A 17,786-nucleotide genomic window follows, 5' to 3' on the forward strand; every position below is an offset into this window, starting at 1 on the left:
TCCATGTTTTTTGTTTTTAGCTCCCATCAGTTTTGAGATGTAGTGTTTCAAGGAAGGGCTAGCCAAAGTAATGTTTTCTGTAGTCGGGCACCAAAACTTTGTCTCTGCCTTTTTCTTGTTATCTCCTGGCTGTACAATACGTCTGCTGTTCTTTCAGAATTCATGACTTGCGAATCAAGAGACCTGTGTTCCAGGGCTTGTCTCTGTCACTCCCTAGTTATGTGGCTTTAGAAAATTCATTCTCCTTCTTGGCCTCGTTTTCCTTATCTGTAGAAAGACTTCTAAGAATCATTTAAGTTCAAATATTTTTTTGTATTTCTAACAACTTGTTTAGTTCTTCCTCTGCTCTTGGTACTTTTCAATGATTTTTTGCATTTTGAAGCTTCTCATTGGTTTCTACTTTAGTGAAAAGACCTTTTACTGTTCATTTTTGATAAATAGCCATTTACACTGTCTTTGCCCTGCCATTTGTCTTTTAGCTTCTCTTTCTTCGCTATAAAATGGAATTTAAAATATTAAATGTCTGTGGTTTCCTGTCAGAAATGTGGTAAAGCTACTGTCTTAATGGGAGACAGCAATCAGTTATTGACTAGAACTCTGCATATAATTCATATATAAATTATTATTTTTTTAGTTTTATTAGTTTTATATTGAATATTCCACCTTTATTTCTATTATTAGTATTCCTAAGTTTTAGCAGATTCTGTTAATTTTTTCATATATTTAAGCTTCTTATATAAATTAACAAATGTTATATTTCACTAGAACTATAATATAAGTAAAATCCCAATCATATTTCCTATCATAAAGTTTTTGATAGACTATGTTAAGCTTTTGAGTCAAGGTTCCTTAAAGAAAAAAAAAAAAAGTAGAACTTTTATGATAAGATTTAGAAGAGTAGCTAGGTTTCTTTGTTCTAACACAGTTCTACTGCTTCTTCTCAAAACACATTAATAATGGATTACCAGGAGAGAGTAAGAAAGGATATGGAAAAAATAATTAGCCATCTTTCTTTTGCCCTGGAAATTATATTGTTTATTGACCATAGTGAGTACCATGGTTAAATCGTGAGGTTTCTTGAATATAGACCTTTTATATGGTCTTTGTTCTGGCTAGAATTAATTGAAAGAAATCTTACTAAATCCAGTCTTTTTAATAACAGTGGAAGGTAAGAAGTAGAGGAATAAAATACTATAACATATCATAACATGGTATCATTCATTACCCCAGCCAAGTCATCCAGTTCATTGAACATGAACTATTGTGGCTTTGTGCTAACTAGCCATCTAAGAGATACACATATTTTTTTTAAAAATTAACATTAAACTTTAACAAGAATATATTTTCATTTCACACTCATATATTTTCATAAATGTATTTCAATGATAGGTTTTCAAGTACTTTTTTTTTTTTTTTACAGAGATGGTTATTCATTTAAATTATAAATGCTATATGAGTACATGGAAAAGAAAACAGTAGAGAAAAAGTACTATGGAAAAGAAAAAGTTACTCTTTCCCATTCTTTAATTCCCAACCCCATTTTGCTGAGATAACTATTTAAAATTGTTCTGATTTTTTGTTCTTTTAATTATTACCAACATGAATCTTATCAGTATACAGAGAGCTCTCTTTGATGGAATGTATCTGTTCGATCTTTAGATAATATCTGTTGCTGCCTTGCTGTAAAAAATATATTTTAGTGCACATAAACTAGCTTCTACCTCTCCTCTCTCATCACTTGATTTTTGTTTGTCACTTATTTTATTTCTGTTTGCATTTCTTTAACCTTAAATAATATTTTTGAACCAATAGTTTTGGTTTTAATTAAATTGTTTTATATTGGAAAGGTAATTCAAGTGCATAGTTTAAAATTTTCAAACCAAAAGAAAAAAAAAAAACAAAAAACAATAAAAAGTATATCTTTTTTTTTTTTTTTTTTAATCATATTCCCAGTCTTGCTTATCCCCCTCTGAAGACAACTGTTTCTTGACTCTTCTTCCATGATTAGTTTGTGCATATACAGGCATATATGCGTAATCATATATGTCTATTTTTTTATTTAATTTAATTTTTTGAATGGAAAATGCATTTACATGATTAAAATTCTAAGTAAGATATGCAGTGTAAACATTTCCTTTCCACTCCTGTCCCCTATTTTAAACACAGAAGGTGGTATATATGTGTGTGTATATGTATACGCACACATACACACATAATATTCGATACCTTGCATTTTAAGTTTGTGTCTTGAAGATGTCTCCATCTCAGTTGCTGCTGTTGCTGTTTGTTTAAGAACCATGATCTTACTTAGCTTTTCCTACTATGATAGATTTCCTTTTGGAGCTTGTCTGCTTGAGGCCAATGTTTTTTTATGGTGAATGATGGAAGCTTATATATAGTTTACTTTTATCAGTATCTCTTTGCTGGACTATGTAGTCATTAATTCTGATCTCAGGACTCCTCAAGTCAATGAGTGCCGCACACATGCAGACAAGTGTGCCCCTGAGGCAGCTCCGTGTCTCCATTTTTGGGAGATAAAACTGCATGTCACCAGTAAAATTGTGGCATCAGTAAAAGCCGTTATTTTCATGGTTATAACAAGCTTTAACAATTCTGTATTAGTATTTGATTGCTGCATTAGTGGAATGTAAACTCAAGCCATAAAAATTTCTTCTTTCCATGTGACATCCTCGTCTTCATCGCGGGTGTTTGCGAATTACATTTTTAAAGGCTTATTTAGGCTTTCAAATCATTTTGGAACCATTGCAGTTTAGAGATACATGAAATTAAACTTACTCCTTTTTTTATAAAAGCATCAATAATCAGAACTAATTATTTAATCTGCAACATAATGGAAATTCCAGAAGGGTAAATAATAGAAATTTATAACATATATAGCATATATTCTATATATTATCCTTTTGATTTTTAGCAAAAATATGGGGGATGCTGAATTAATTGTCATACAGTAAGAAGAAGCTGTGTGGAGTTCCACGGGAAGGTCTGTTTTTCTCAGAATACAGCTCTCCGTGTTGTCATGGAGAATGTCATGCCACCTGGCAATGAACGGAAGTCAAGGTTGCGTGGCAGGCTGAATTGTCCATGCTCTACCTTGGCCTCCAGGATCTTTCCTCAGTTGCTTAGCTAACCTGGCAGATACCAGGCATCCCTGGTTGGAGGCGGATGGTAGGTCAGGAACAGCCAGGGTACGGCAGATGGCAGCCTGCATGTTTCCGGGTCCTGGTTGGCAGCCAGCCTGAAAAGGGAGTACCAAAATAGCTTCATTTTTCAATAAGCAAAAATAACCCAATGGTTCCTTGGAAGATGAGTGCACCACTCCCCAGGCCTATGTTATAGGAATCCATTTCTGCCTGGAGGGAGAGGGAGAGGTGAGAGTTTATTTGGAAGGAACAGCATGCTTGAGTTAAAACAGTAGTAATTTTCCTTTGAGGCCATAGAGATTATGTTTTACAGCCATGAAAGGAAAACTTAAATTTCTCTGTCAACATATTTCCAAATCTCATTATGTCTGAACATTATTAAGAAAAGAATAAGAGCCCAATGGGAAATAAACGATGCTTAGAGTATGTTTTAGTAACACTTCAATACTTTAACATTTCCAAATGCTTTATTTAGTTCTTATTTGCTGATTCTTACCACAGACCTGGGAGATAGTCTATTATTATAATAAATGGCTTTTTATTAGAGAACAGCAGATTGTCAGGGGCATAGTTCATGCCTTCCCAAAGACTCATGGGAGTTTTGTGATGAGAGTATTAGAACTCTCAGCTTCCTCCCTTCAGACTTTGCATTTCTCTTCCTACTGGTCTTGGTGTTGCAGCCTGGAGCTTGTCCACAGTAGGGGTGTGGGGATGAACCTTCAAGGGGATTTTCCTGCCTTTGACTCAGACATTCCACCTAATTTTTCTCTGGTGTGATGAATAGATCCCCAGGAGTGTCTTGTCATAGGAGTCCATATTAGTGCATGCTGCTATGAACATTCATGTACAAACGTATGCTTTTACTTCTTTGGAGTAAATAGGAGTGGAATAGCTGGAGCATACGGTAGGTGTATGTTTAACTTTTTAAGAAACTACGGAATTGTTTTTTAAAGTGGTTATACCATTTTACATTTCCAGCAGCAGTTCCAGTTCCTCAACATTTTGCCAACACCCTTAGCCATTCTAATAGGTGTTTAGGTATCTCATTGTGGTTTTAATTTGTGTTTCCCTAATGACTAAGGAAGTTGAGCATCTTTTCATGTATGTATCTGCCATCCATGTATCTTTGGTGAAGTATCCATTCACATCTTTTGCCCATTGTATAATGAGTTGTTTGTTTTCTTATTATTGCATTTTGAGAATTCTTTTTCTCACAATCTGGTTTCTCTGTTCATTCTCTTAACAGTATTTTTCAAAGAGCAGTTTTTATTTTTTATAAAGTTCAACTTATCAACATTTTCTTTTACTGAGTATACTGTTGGTCTTATGTCTAAGAAATCTTTGTTTCATCCAATACCGTAAGATTTCCTACACTGTTTTCTTTTAGAAGTTTTGTAGTTTACAGTTAGGTCTATGATCCATTTTGAGTTTTTTTTTTTTTTTTTTTTTGGTATATGGTACAAGGTAAGAATCAAAGTTAATTTTATTTTTTTTTGCATAAGAATATCCAGTTGCTTGAACAGCATTTGAGAGTTAGGATTTGAACTTTCTCCATTTAATTGTCTTTGTGCCTTTGTTGAAAATCAAGTGTTCATAAATGTGTGGGTCTGTTTTGGGAGGAGGACAGTACAGAAAAAACTCTTGTCTAGCAGATTTAATTTTGATTGTCCCACAAGCTGATGCTTACCTTTTTTTAAATTCATGGTTTAGTCAGCATTTTTAAGTGTTTACAAAGTCACGGTTTATTAGACTAGAAAGCAGACATCTTCAGTTCTTGATTACTGGAAGCAGATTGCTTATATTGAATCTTTGATTTGGGTGTCTCTTCAGTGACCTGTTGACATTCCCTTATTCCTTTCTTTCTAAAGCCTTTTATTGATCTTGGCAACTTCGTCATTACTTTAGCTGAAGTTATAAGGGAGGGTCATTTGAAACAGACCCTTCCTGGGTATGGGAAATAGAAGCAGGAAAAACAGCAGGCTTAGAAGGGAATCCGCCTAGCTGGCTCCATTACTTCTTCGCAGAGTGTAGCAAGATGAGAGAGATTGACTTTCAGCTCCTCTTGAAGGAAGTCTTTTTAATGCAGCTGTCATTTTCTTTAAGCCATTGTGCATTCCTAGAATATTGGCTGCATCCATATTCAATTACCAGTATTTAAAAAATGAAAGAAAAAGCATTCTAAAGCTAAGTCATATTTGCAGTTCAGTTCATCAGCTTTCTTGAAATATCTATGATTCTTTCCATTGTTATGGATAATCTAGAACTGATATGATGTGCTGATTATCATAATATTACCACTAGATTGAGAGATCATAAGACAATATAAAATTTTGATTGAGGTATCACATAAGTAGACTTCTATTTCCGTGAATCATAATAAAGAACAACTCTGTATAATGAGGCTATTTCCATCTCCTGATTGACAATTCATATTAACAGTACAACAAATTTTATTAAAAGAAAAACTTCTGGAATACATAAATTCACTGGATACTATTTAATGTTGCTGTCAAGTTGATTCTAGCTCATGGTGACCTCGTGTGTCAGAATAAAATTGTGCTGTCTAGGGTTTTCAATGGCTGATTTTGGGAAATAAATCACCAGACCTTTCTTCCGAGGTGCCTCTGGGTGGACTTGAACCTCCAACCTTTCAGTTAGCAGCTGAGCGCTTTAACCATTTATACCACCCGAGGACTCTGGATATTGTCTACTTAATAATTTGTTTGGCACACTATAGTCTCTCTACAACGTTAAATAATCATAAAATTGACATATTTTGCTAAAATTTATTTTCATGTTTTCATTTTTAACAAAGTACATTTGTTGTTCAAAAGAACTATCGGTGCTTAGACTAGTTGCTTTAATGACTTTCTCCTCAAATCTGATTACAAAATTGAGATTCTACACCTGGAAAATAAGTAGAAGCTAGTGACAAAAAAAAAAAAAAAACTCTTGGAAAAAAATGATAAATTTTTAACTGTCTGCCAAAAAAGCTATAGTAGAAGGAAGGATGAATTATAGTAAAATTTTTAAAATCCAAACGAAAAAATTTAGACAACTTTTATTTCTTATATTTTATTTACAAATACCACAACAATTAATATTTGCTTAAAAAAGCTCTAAGTACAACACAGCATACTTCTGTAGGTTATAACAGTAAATAAATTTCCATTTTAATGACTACAATGGCAAACTTAATAGCTTGTCAATCTCATTAAGAAAACATTTTTAGCCAGCCCACATGGTTGAGATCTTTCATTGTGTCCAATTCTCTTCTAGTATATGTGTGTGTGTGTATGTCTTCTAATATATCTAATATACATGTATATGTACGTGTATATATATATACACACACATACAGAGTACATTATTAATGTAGGGAAAATAGAAACAAGTTTGAATGCCTAGTGTGCATTTAGAAACAAGAAGAATACGTGGGAGGATTGTAAGCGATTTGAAAGAAGATTGATTTTGTGAAAGTCAGTAATCATTCTTTTTCCATTGAAGGTCATTTAAATTACCCCGGCAGAATTTGAGATGGAAGTAAATTAGGATAGATTTCATGTCTATAAGACATGATTCTCAGCTCTGTTTATAAGGGAAGTTCTGAAGCCACTAGAAGGCTTAAGTATTTTTTTAATTCACTAGAACTTTGGTGTGCTCAAAGGAAGGATATAGTATATTCACTACAAGAAGAAAAATTATAGTTTGTGGTTGGAGATAACTAGATATGTGAAACAACTCAAGATCAACCAAACCCAGGATATAATAAATGGGCAAACTGATTGCATTTATATACCACAATGTGTGTTTTAGATAAAACCTGCTTTGGACAGGCTAAAAGAGGAAGAATTGATGTCATTATCAGCGGACATTCATAAAAGAGATAGAACTTGAGATGGCCTTGAAGATTGGATGAGTAGAGGAAACAGGAGCAAGTGTTCAAGATGGAACAAGCAGTGTAGAAGAAGTCAGAAGAGTAGGCTCAGAACTGGCTTCATTGGGGATGACAGGAGACTGCTCTAACCAGAGAGAATGGGGTCTCTCGAAGGAGTAGTGAGAAATAAGGTGGGCAGATTACAGAGGGAATAAAATGCAGGCAAGGGAGAGGTGAGAGTTTAAAATCTGTCATTATCAGATGTTGCTAATGGATATATAAGTTAGTTCAATTTCTGTAGAGAGAATGTTGGCAACATCTATCAAAATTACAAATGTACATATCCTTTGACCCAATAATTCCACCTCTAGGAATTGAACCTCTTGATGTACTTACACATGTGAAATAATGTATGCATAAAGGTATCAATTGCAAAAAGTGAAAGATTATGCACATCAATAGAGGCCTGGTTAAATTAATTATTCTACAGATATACAGTGGAATACTGTACAGTGATTGAAAGGAATGAGGCAGCCTTATTTGTATTTGTACTTCAGGTAGAACAAGATATAAAATGCATTAAGTGAAAACAGCAAGGTGCAAAACTGTTACCACTGTGTAGTGTGTATATGTGTAATACGGGTGTATGTGCTTTGATGCATCTGTATGTATATGTAATATGCATGTATGTGTTTATATGTGCATATACATGTATACATAGAGATAGTTCATAAAATGTGTATGTAATAATGCACACCTACACACAAAAACTGTTAATACTCATACAAAAACTGTTAACTTTGGTTTCCTCTAGGGAAGAGATCTAGGTGACTTTTTACCGAATTATCTTTTGTACCTTTTAAATTTTATATCATGGGTGTATGCTATTTATTAAAAAAATGTTTTAAAAGTTCTTCAAGGCATGTGGTTATCAGTATATTCTTAAGAAGTTTTTTTATAATAAAAGTATTTCAGGATGGTGAATAACAGAGTGAATTTTGAATTGAAAGGGGAAGTGTTAAAGGGAAATTGTACTAGCATAAGGTAATAAAAGGCCTCTGCTATGGTGATTGACTGAAATGAAGAGAGATACTTATCATACATAGGAGGGGAAAAATCAATCAACAGGATTAATGACAGGTTGAATGTGAAGATAGAAAACAGAGAGGGTCAAAGATGAACTGGAAATTGAACCTCAGTTAATGGGGAAATGGCTAGTCCATTGATAGAATTATTGAAATTGAAACATGTAGAAGATAACAAGAAGGTGGGTTTTTCTTTTGCCTTTCATGGTACACACACACATTTCTAAGTTTGCTGCATCACATGTTATGACTACTGACCACCCTTGGACTGTCCGTGAGGAATACCACGGACCGTTGGTGTAAGAACACCTGCCAAAACATATGCATTAGGTCTTCCTGTTGTCTGTCGTGACACTAACTGGTAATTAGACTAGATAATCTCTGAGATCCTGCCAACTTTCAGAATATGTGAAAATGAGGCCAAGGAAGACTAAGTAATTTCCTTAGAGCTGCGTGACAAGTCTAAGCTCTAGCTGTGAATAAAGGCTTGACTTCAAGTTCAGAAGCTCATCAGTTAAACCCATGTATCTTTTGTACCAGCTCTTTTTCCTGAGGCAGTCTAGGTAATAAACCAGAAGATATATACTCATTGAATATTTAAACAACTCTTAACAAAGTGACATAAAGTTTATTAAACCCAGAGAGAACCTAGCATATAAAGAAATTCCACAGTAAAATTCATTATCATTAAAAAAAAAAAAGTGCTGAAGAGACTCAGAAGGAGTCAAAATGGGAGGAAAGGGTAAGATGTCTTGGATTTTAGGACCAGTTTAGTTCCCACTTTGATCTGTGACTTGAACCTAGTCAGTGAATTCTCTGGAGTCAGCTTCCTAGGTAAGCAAATGACCCTGATGCCTCCTGAGGCACCTTCCATATTTAAAATTCTGTGTTTCTCAGTCTCACTGATATAGAAACTAGACTTTATCCCCAGAAGCCTCAGACTTTGAAAGTTTTGTTTATTTTCTCACTCGGAACTTTATTCACTTAAACTTTCCAATTAATATTTTGGCCACCTTAACCACAAATAGCAAAAGAAAAACTAAAAGATGTAAAATTAAGCAAAAGACAGGATAGGGCATCTCTTCATCTCTTATGGATTTGGGGTCTGGCTTCATTTAATGTCTTACTTGTAAATAAAACCAAACCAAACACGTTGCCATCGAGTCGATTCCGACTCATAGCGACCCTATAGGACAGACTAGAACTGCCCTGTAGAATTTCCAAGGAGCAGCTGGTGAATTTGAACTGCCAACCTTTTTGGTTAGCAGCTGAGCTCTTAACCACTGTGCCACTAGGGCTTCTATTTGTAAATACTTTTGGTAAATTTCTTGGTGTAAGAAAGTTGGATGTTCACTCTCATTTTCCAGGGAATTAATTTTTGTGCAGTATGTTTGATATTTTCCCGTCATTGTTCTCTGAAAGGCTCACAAAGCACATATTTGTGTGTGTATGTTTTCCAATAAAACTTTATTTATTGATACTGAAATGTGAATTTCATAATTATTTTCACATGTCACAAATATTTTTCCTTTGATTTCTTTCCTTGATCATTTAAAAGTATACAAACCATTCTTAGCTGATGGACTGTTGAAGAAAGGCAGCAGGCTGGATTTGGCCCATGGGCTGCAGTTTGCCAAACCCTGGTGCTTGTTTTCTGAAACATGTGAGGACTTTGCTTTATGGGTGAGATATAAGAGAACACAGAGCACAAAACTTTCTACTCAAACAGCCACATGAGTAGCATGAATCCTGAGGAGAAGTGCATTTGATCTACTAAGCCCCCAAAAGTTCTGGCATTCACAGTTGACCATAAGTACAAAAATGACAAGATACGTAGTTTCACCTTTGGAATTCTGAGCCAGGCGTGCAGATAAAAATGGAAAGCACATATTTTTGATACCTTGGGGATGATTGGGATTAAAAAGGAGAGGGCTAAAATAATCCCATTCTAAGAACTGTAAAATCCATTGTGGATTAAACCTAAAAAACTCCTACAGCCTCAAATAAAAAATAAATTCTAAATTCTTTTTCTGTTGTATGAAGGTCTTTGATCCAAAAAACCTACTGGCTATTGTCAGGACTCTGAAGTCATGATCAGGGTATCAGAAACTACAGCTGTAGGGCAGCGAAAAAGACTAAAATACAGTCTTACATTTATTAAACAGAGACTTCAGTAGACTTTTGTATGCAAGGCAGTTTGGTTTAAAGATAATTAAGAGCTCTTTCCAGGAGCTGGTATAATACTTAAGGGAGAGATAAGTAGATAAGCAGAAGCTTCAAGAAGAGATTTGTGGGAACAGAAGTTTCAGTTGATCGCATCATGATTTTTGAGGCCAAAGGCAAATAAATTTTTGAGCATTTCCAGATGCTGTGTGTCTAGGCAAGAGGACATTTGGGAGCTAGAAGTATTTGATGTGTATTCTTTAGTGGTCTTGGCTGCTGTCGTGTTCATAATAGATTTCAAGTTACATTTGTTTTTGCCAGACAGATTTTATATTTTGAAGTCTATTCTGTTCTTCCTTTTAATTACAATGCCAGTTTCAAGGCAAATTGTGTCACCATTCCATAGCTCTGCGGGCAGGTCTTCCAACTCCAGGATTCCTTCCATTATGGTACATGAACAGTGTATTTATTTTACACTGGCTGTTACATGGCTTGCTGATGGATGCTACCAAGAGATGAATCTCATTATTCTTCATTGTTAAATGCCCTGGCATAAGTTTTGATAGGAAGAACACTGAAATTATTTGTTAAAACGAGAACTTCATGGGTCTCATACATGCAGATTATTACTGTCCTCCGTTTGCTAATAGCAAGTAATAACGGTTAACATGTATAGCACACTTAAAAAGTGCTTTCAGACTTCAGCCCAAAGGACTGCTGTTCTCTGAATATACCATTCCCTCCGTCCATTTCTTTCTGTCTTTTAAGGCCTATTCCAAATTCTGCCACGTCCATAAACTTGCCGTTTTATACTATTTGAATACAGTCTCTGTTTCCCTTGATCCTTCTATAAGATTTTATCTATCCAAGGGTGCTTACCTTAGTCTGTTTTGTCTTTTGGCTAACCAAAATCATGTCTTTCTTATTTTTTCTTACTTGAGAAGCAGTCTAGCATGAATGGTAAGAGCATGGACTCTGAAGCCAGGCTGACTAGATTTGAACCCCAGATGTGCCATCTACTAGCTGTATGACATATTTATATTCTCAGTTTTCTTGTCTGTAAAACAGGGATTAAAATAGTTCCTGTGCCTTAGAATAGTTATAAGATTTAAAGAAGTTAATATACTAAAATGGCCCTCAGAACAATCTTGGAAAAAAGTAGGTCAGTTCTCAATAAATTTTAGCTTTAATATTGGCTATACTAGATTTTAACATCTAGATATTTCTTCCCCATACTTTTTCTCCTGAGGGAAAATGTATTCTGAACTCCAGTTTATGTTTCTAAGACTGTATTCCCTCAACCGTCTTTGCCACCCTCTGCCCCAAGGGCATGAAGATACAAGGGTTATTGGAGCTTCAAGAGTAATGAACAATATTCTTGTTCATTATGAACACTAGTATTTCAGCTCCCAACTGGAAAGGGCATCACGTTTTTGGAGGGGCTGCCTAAAAGACAACTATGTGAAGCTCTCATATAATTATACCCATATCATTGAGTTTACAGCACCCAAAGCCAGAAGAGGGCAGCAGAATCTCATCTGCTTCCCATGTGTAGAGAAGGGGAAAAGTCTAAAGATGATTCTCAGCTAGGAAAATCCTGCACCTGAACTGATCTCTGACAAGATGTTATTGAATCAATAATTAAGAAGTAGATTGGACCATAAAAGAGAGGTTTGTCCTGAGAACTGGGCGCCAAACAGGAACACATTTAAAAGCTGAAATAGAAATTCAGGTACTGCTTCTAGTGGTTTTAGTTCTGATAGCTGGAGTGCACCAGAGCAACTTAGAATAACTAAAGCTGTTAATATTGTCAGCATTCTCCACTATTTGTTTTATTTTATTATTTTTTTCCCCAGCTGTAGGAAACTGAGTAAGAGTTCCTAAGTGGATAGCCTACTGTTATGTGGGAAACTGGGCTGACTGCTATGGCCCTGCAGGTTAGGATAGAATATATAGCTTGTCCATAATTTTTTTAAAAGGTATTCCTTGCTTATTAAAAAATAATTGCATAATTACTTTTTTTTAAAATCTTACATACAGAAAAATTTTTCAGGAAAGATCACTTGTTTTTCAGTGCCAGACTTTTTATTATACCTTTCTATTTTATTTGTTTTAAACTTAGTTGAAACTAACTCTCAATTTTCATCTATAAATTCAATGCAATTCCAATCAAAATCTCAGCAGAATTTTTTGTGGAACCTAAGAAGAGTATCCTGAAATTCAAATGAAAGAATAAAGGACCAAGAATAAGTAAAAGCGTTTTTAAAAGACTAAGATAAAAGCGATTGGTCTACCAGTAGATAGACTTATTAGAAAGTCGTGATAATTAAAAATGAGATGTTGGCTTAGACTGGAGACAAATAGACCAGTGGGAGAATATAGAGGGCCCAGAAATGGATCTACACATATATGGAATCTTTAAAGTATCACACATCAAAAGGGAAAGAATGGATTAGTTAATAAATGGTGCTTGGACAATTGATTATATGTAAAAAATATTAACTCTCTACATCAAAACACACATGCATGCATAAACATTTTTTAAAGGTAGATTAAGGACCTAAATAAAAGAAGCAAAACATAAAACTTAGAAGGAAATGTAGGAGAATATTAATATTTGTATGACATTGGGAGCAGTGAAGGGTTTATTGAACAAGACCCAAAAATCATAACTCTTAAAAGATTGATAGATTTAATACATTAAAATTAAAAACTTCTGAACCACAAAAAAAAGTACACCATTAACAAAATTAAAAGACAAGGTAAGATTTGCAATGCATGTAACTGACAAAAATTATTCAGAATACATCTAGATAATCCATGAGATATTCCAATAGAGAAATTCACAGACTAAGAAATCTGAATGGCCATAAATATGTGAAAAGATGCTCACTCTCACTAATAATCAGAAAAGTTGAAAATTAAAATGATACACATTTTCACACTTATCAGATGCAAAAATGAAAAGACCTGATAGTAATAATTGTGGCAAAGAAGAGGAGCAACAGGGACTCTGATTCACTACTGGTGGGAGTTTAAAAGTATACAGCCACCTTAAAGAGCAGCTTGGCAATATGAACTAAAAGTAAAGATATGTACGGGTCTTTCTACTCAGCAGTCTACTTCTAGGTATTTACCTTAAAGAAACTGAAATGTACAAGCATTAAGTTGTAAGTTATAAAAATGTTCATTATAGTGTTCATCATAGTGAAACACTACAAACAACTTAAACATTTCATCAACAGGAAAAGGGAAAATTAAAGTGTAGTAGACTCATTCAGTGGGATGCCATACAACAGTGAGAAAGAATGAACTATACATATCAGCATGGTTATCTCAAAAACAATGAGTGAAAAAAGCAAGGTGAAGAATTGTGTATATATATAATGTTATACCGTCTATGCAGTTTGAAAACATGCAAAGCAATACTATAGTTTATATGGGTACATATTTAAAGCATAAACGCACACTGCCATCAAGTCAATTGTGACTCATAGCGTGACACTGTAGGACAGAGTAGAACTGCCCCATAGGGTTTCCAAGGCTGTAAATCTTTACGGAAGCAGACTGCCACATCTTCCTCCCATGGAATAGACTAGTGGGTTCAAACTGTCGACTTCCTGATAGGCAACCGAGCGCTTTAACCACTGCACCACCAGGGCACCTTATTTAAAGTATAAGGGTATTAAAAACATGGCCAAGAATGATAAGCACTAATAATCTCATTAATAATTGCAATTCAGGATATCATTTACCTGTGAAGAAGGAAGGTAGGATTGGAATAGGATCAGGAAGTGTATGTAGTGGGGCTCAACTACTAACTGTTATGCTTTATTTCTTTAAAAAGAAAAAAGTCTGAAGCAAATCAGTTTTAGAATTTGATGAAGATAGGTGGTCCAGTTCGTGAGTGTTATGTTCTCTGTACTTTTCTGAATGTTGAAAATAGTTTATGGTGTTTTCATCTCTTCTCTTACCACTTAGAAGAAATAGGTTTTCACATTTGTTGAAAATTTTACTTGAACATATTTGAAGCTAATTCTTGCTCACTTCATCCTTGAAAAATCGTGAAGTAGAACTGATAGCCCAGCTTGGGTCAGAGTCCTCTTTGGCAAAAAAAAAAATAGGGTAATATGTTTGAACCAGCTTGGGCCAGATAACTACCCCCATATCAATCAACTGTGAGGTAAGGTCATGTAAGAACAGGGTAGCTTCTAGGGGATGCTAGGTAATCTTATGAAATGTTCACTATAAGCCTAATATGTAAATAATAGATGTATTAATATCACAAGATATACAACTTTAGACTGCTTTTCTTATTTTTATTTTAAAAACTTTTTATGGAAAATTAGAAATATATAAAAAAGTGGACAGAATAGTATAGTGTACTCATGTACTCCTCATCTAGCCTCTAAAAGTACCATCAGCTCCTAGCCCAACTTTTTTCATGTATACCAGGGTTCGACAAACTTTCTATAAAAGACCAGATAGTAAATAATTTAGGTTTTGCAGGGCACAAACAGTCTCAGTTGCATAGTTGTTGTTGTCTTTTTTCCCCCAACCTGTGTTGAGGGCCCCCAAGACTGTCCCAGGTTCAGTGATTTATTAGGAGGACACTCAGGGCCCAGCATACAGTTGTACGCACAGCTAAGACTTATTACATCAAAAGGATCAAAACAAAATCAGCAAAGGGAAAAGGTGCATGGGACAAAGTCTAGACAAAACCAAAGCACATGCTTTCAAAAATCCTCTCCCCCAGTGGATTCACACAGGACACACTTAATTCCTTGAGCATCGGATTGTGACAACAGGTAAAATGTTTTATACAGGGAACCTCATTAGAAACTAAGTGCCCCAGGTTTTTATTGGGGGCTGGTCACATAGGCACCCTTTGCCTAGCACATACCAATATTTCAGACTCCCGGAAGAAAAAATGTGTTCAACATAAACTACATTGTTTATATGAATAGTTTACGCATAGTGAGCCACTCTTTTCAGTTAGGGAATGGTAGGAACCCTCACGAAATCCAAGTTTCCAGATGCCAGCCAAGGGTTAACCGTACAAGCTGGCCTTCTAACAATAGAAGTCTGCTATGTTAACTTTAAAAAGTGGGCACTTTAAAAATCAGGCCACGTTTGGGTTCTAGTTTGCCAGCCCTTGCTCTGTATCCTCACCTACTTCCCTATCCTTAAACATTTTTCTTGCCAGTGGGGGGGGCTATGGGGGGAGAATGATGGGGACATATCATTTTGTTTTGTTTTCTTTTGTTTTTGAAGGAAAAAAGTAAAGACTAAGGCTTAAACTAACTCCTGGGCTTTTTTATTTTGCAACCTGGAGCTTGAGGAGGAACAATCTGTAGGATGGCTGTTTTATATGCCAGCGTGAGCCTAGGTATAACTTTCATCATCTCTGCAACAAATGCTGGATAACAGCAGATGGTTGGCATGTGCTCCTTATGCAGGTTTCAGAGGAAGAAAGATGACCTTGTTAACTAGTAGACATTCAACTGGCATGAGTATTGTGTATTGATACTGATAATTTGGCACTTTATTTAGGCATTTCTCTTACATAACTACTGTACAATGATCAAAATCAGGACATTTACCAGTAATACCATACTATAATAGAGTCAATATTCAAATTTATCAGCTGTCTCATTAACGTTCTTTATGGCTATTTTATTTCCCTAGTCCAAAATCCAAGCCACATTACACTTACTTGTGCTATCTCTTTAGTCTCCTTTAATCTGGAACAGTTCTGCAACCTTTTTTTTTTTTTCCTTGACCTTGACATTTTTAAGAGTACAGGCCAGTTAATCTGTAGGATGTCCCTCAGTTTAGGTCGCTCTGTTTCTGAGTGAATTGATTCCAGTTATGCATTTTGGGTAGGAGTACCACAGAAGTGATGTTGTGTTCTCTGTGCGTTATTATATGGAAGCACATGATGATGGCTTATCCTAATATTGGCAATGTTAATTATGATCTTTTTATTAAAGTGGTATCTACCAGATTTCTTCACTATAATTGTACTAATTTTTCCTTTTGTAATTACTAAGTAATTTGTGGGGAAATACTTTGAAACTATGTAGGTACTCTGTTTCTCATCAAACTTTGACCCACTAATGACATCCTTTGATGATTTTCTAACTGCATCATTCCTTTTACATTTTAGTTGGCATTCTACTGTAAGAAGGAACTCTTCCTTTCAACCATTTATTTATTTATTCATGTATTTATTTCTGTCATAAGGACACATGATTTTATTTTAATCAATGAGTTATAATCCATTACTTGTTTTGATGCTCAAATGTCCCAGATTCGGTCGGTGAGAGACCCTTCCAGTTATCTCCTGTGCTGTTTTGATATGTCCCTATCATCCTTTTAGCATTTTCTTACTATCTAGCACAAAAAGATTTTCTAGTCTCATCTTTTACTTTCCCTGCCCCATTTTCCTAAGGAGCTTGGATTCTTTTTAGTGGAGAATGATAATTGGAAGTCAAGAACTAAATGTCTGGTATGCTCATTGCTATTGATATGTCATTGCTCCCAGGCATTCTCAGTGGACAGAGCTAGAAAATCAATCATCTGTGTTTTTATTTAAAACCATCTCCTTGTTTATACCTCCAATTGCAGTCTAACACTACAGGTTTCGTTTTCGTTTTTCTCCCTTCCTAAATTTGTAGCAACCTTCACTCACAGTGAGAAGCCTGATTCCCATTATTCTTTGTCATATATATGTTTTTACAGATATTTTCTCCTAATATATGGTTTTGCAATTTACTTTCTAAATGGATTTTAGAGGGTTTTTAATTTTGGTGAAATCTAATTTAGCCATCTTTTATGTTTATTATTTTCTGTGTCCTAAGTAATTATTGCCTATCCCTTGGTGGTGAAGATACTCCGCTATGTATTCTTCTTAAAAGCTTCATAATTTTAGATTTTATGTCTTAATTTAATTTTCTGTCTCAAGTTAATTCTTGTATATGGTGTGAGAATTTTTTTTCCATTAGAATGTTTGTTTTCTCTATTGATCAGTTTGCCTATCCTAATGTCAAAACAAGTCTCTTGATTACTGTAACTTTATAGTTTTAATATTGTTCTGGCTATTTTAGATTCTTAACCTTTCTATAAAATTTTTTAAATCAGATTGCCAATTGTTACTAAAAAGGCCTGCTGGGATTCTGATCAAGATTTTAATAAATCTAGACAGATCTGAGGAGACTTGGCATCTTAATAATTTTTTTTTTTAAATTGTGCTTTAGGTGAAAGTTTACAGCTCAAGTTAGTTTCTCATTGTGACATTGGTTGCAATCCCCACAATGTGACAACACTCTCCCCCTTTCCATCCTGGGTTCCCTGTGTCCATTGGTCCAGTTCCTGTCCCTTCCTGCCTTCTCATCTTGCTTTTGGGCAGGCGTTGCCCATTTGGCTCGTATATTTGATTAAACTAAGAAGCATGTTCCTCACATGTGTTATTGTTTGTTTTATAGGCCTGTCTAATCT

At 34.9% G+C, this 17,786-nt stretch overlaps 1 protein-coding gene across 1 annotated transcript in view; it reads left to right on the forward strand.

Annotated features, from left to right (window-relative positions):
* The window catches only part of MRPS27 (mitochondrial ribosomal protein S27), a 100,114-nt gene that overhangs the window by 28,368 nt on the left and 53,960 nt on the right, over positions 1 to 17,786 (forward strand). The gene's annotated exons all lie outside the window — the stretch shown is intronic.

Source organism: Trichechus manatus, unplaced genomic scaffold (genome assembly GCF_000243295.1).
Source record: "Trichechus manatus latirostris isolate Lorelei unplaced genomic scaffold, TriManLat1.0 scaffold00029, whole genome shotgun sequence".
Classification (NCBI taxonomy): Eukaryota; Metazoa; Chordata; class Mammalia; order Sirenia; family Trichechidae; genus Trichechus; species Trichechus manatus.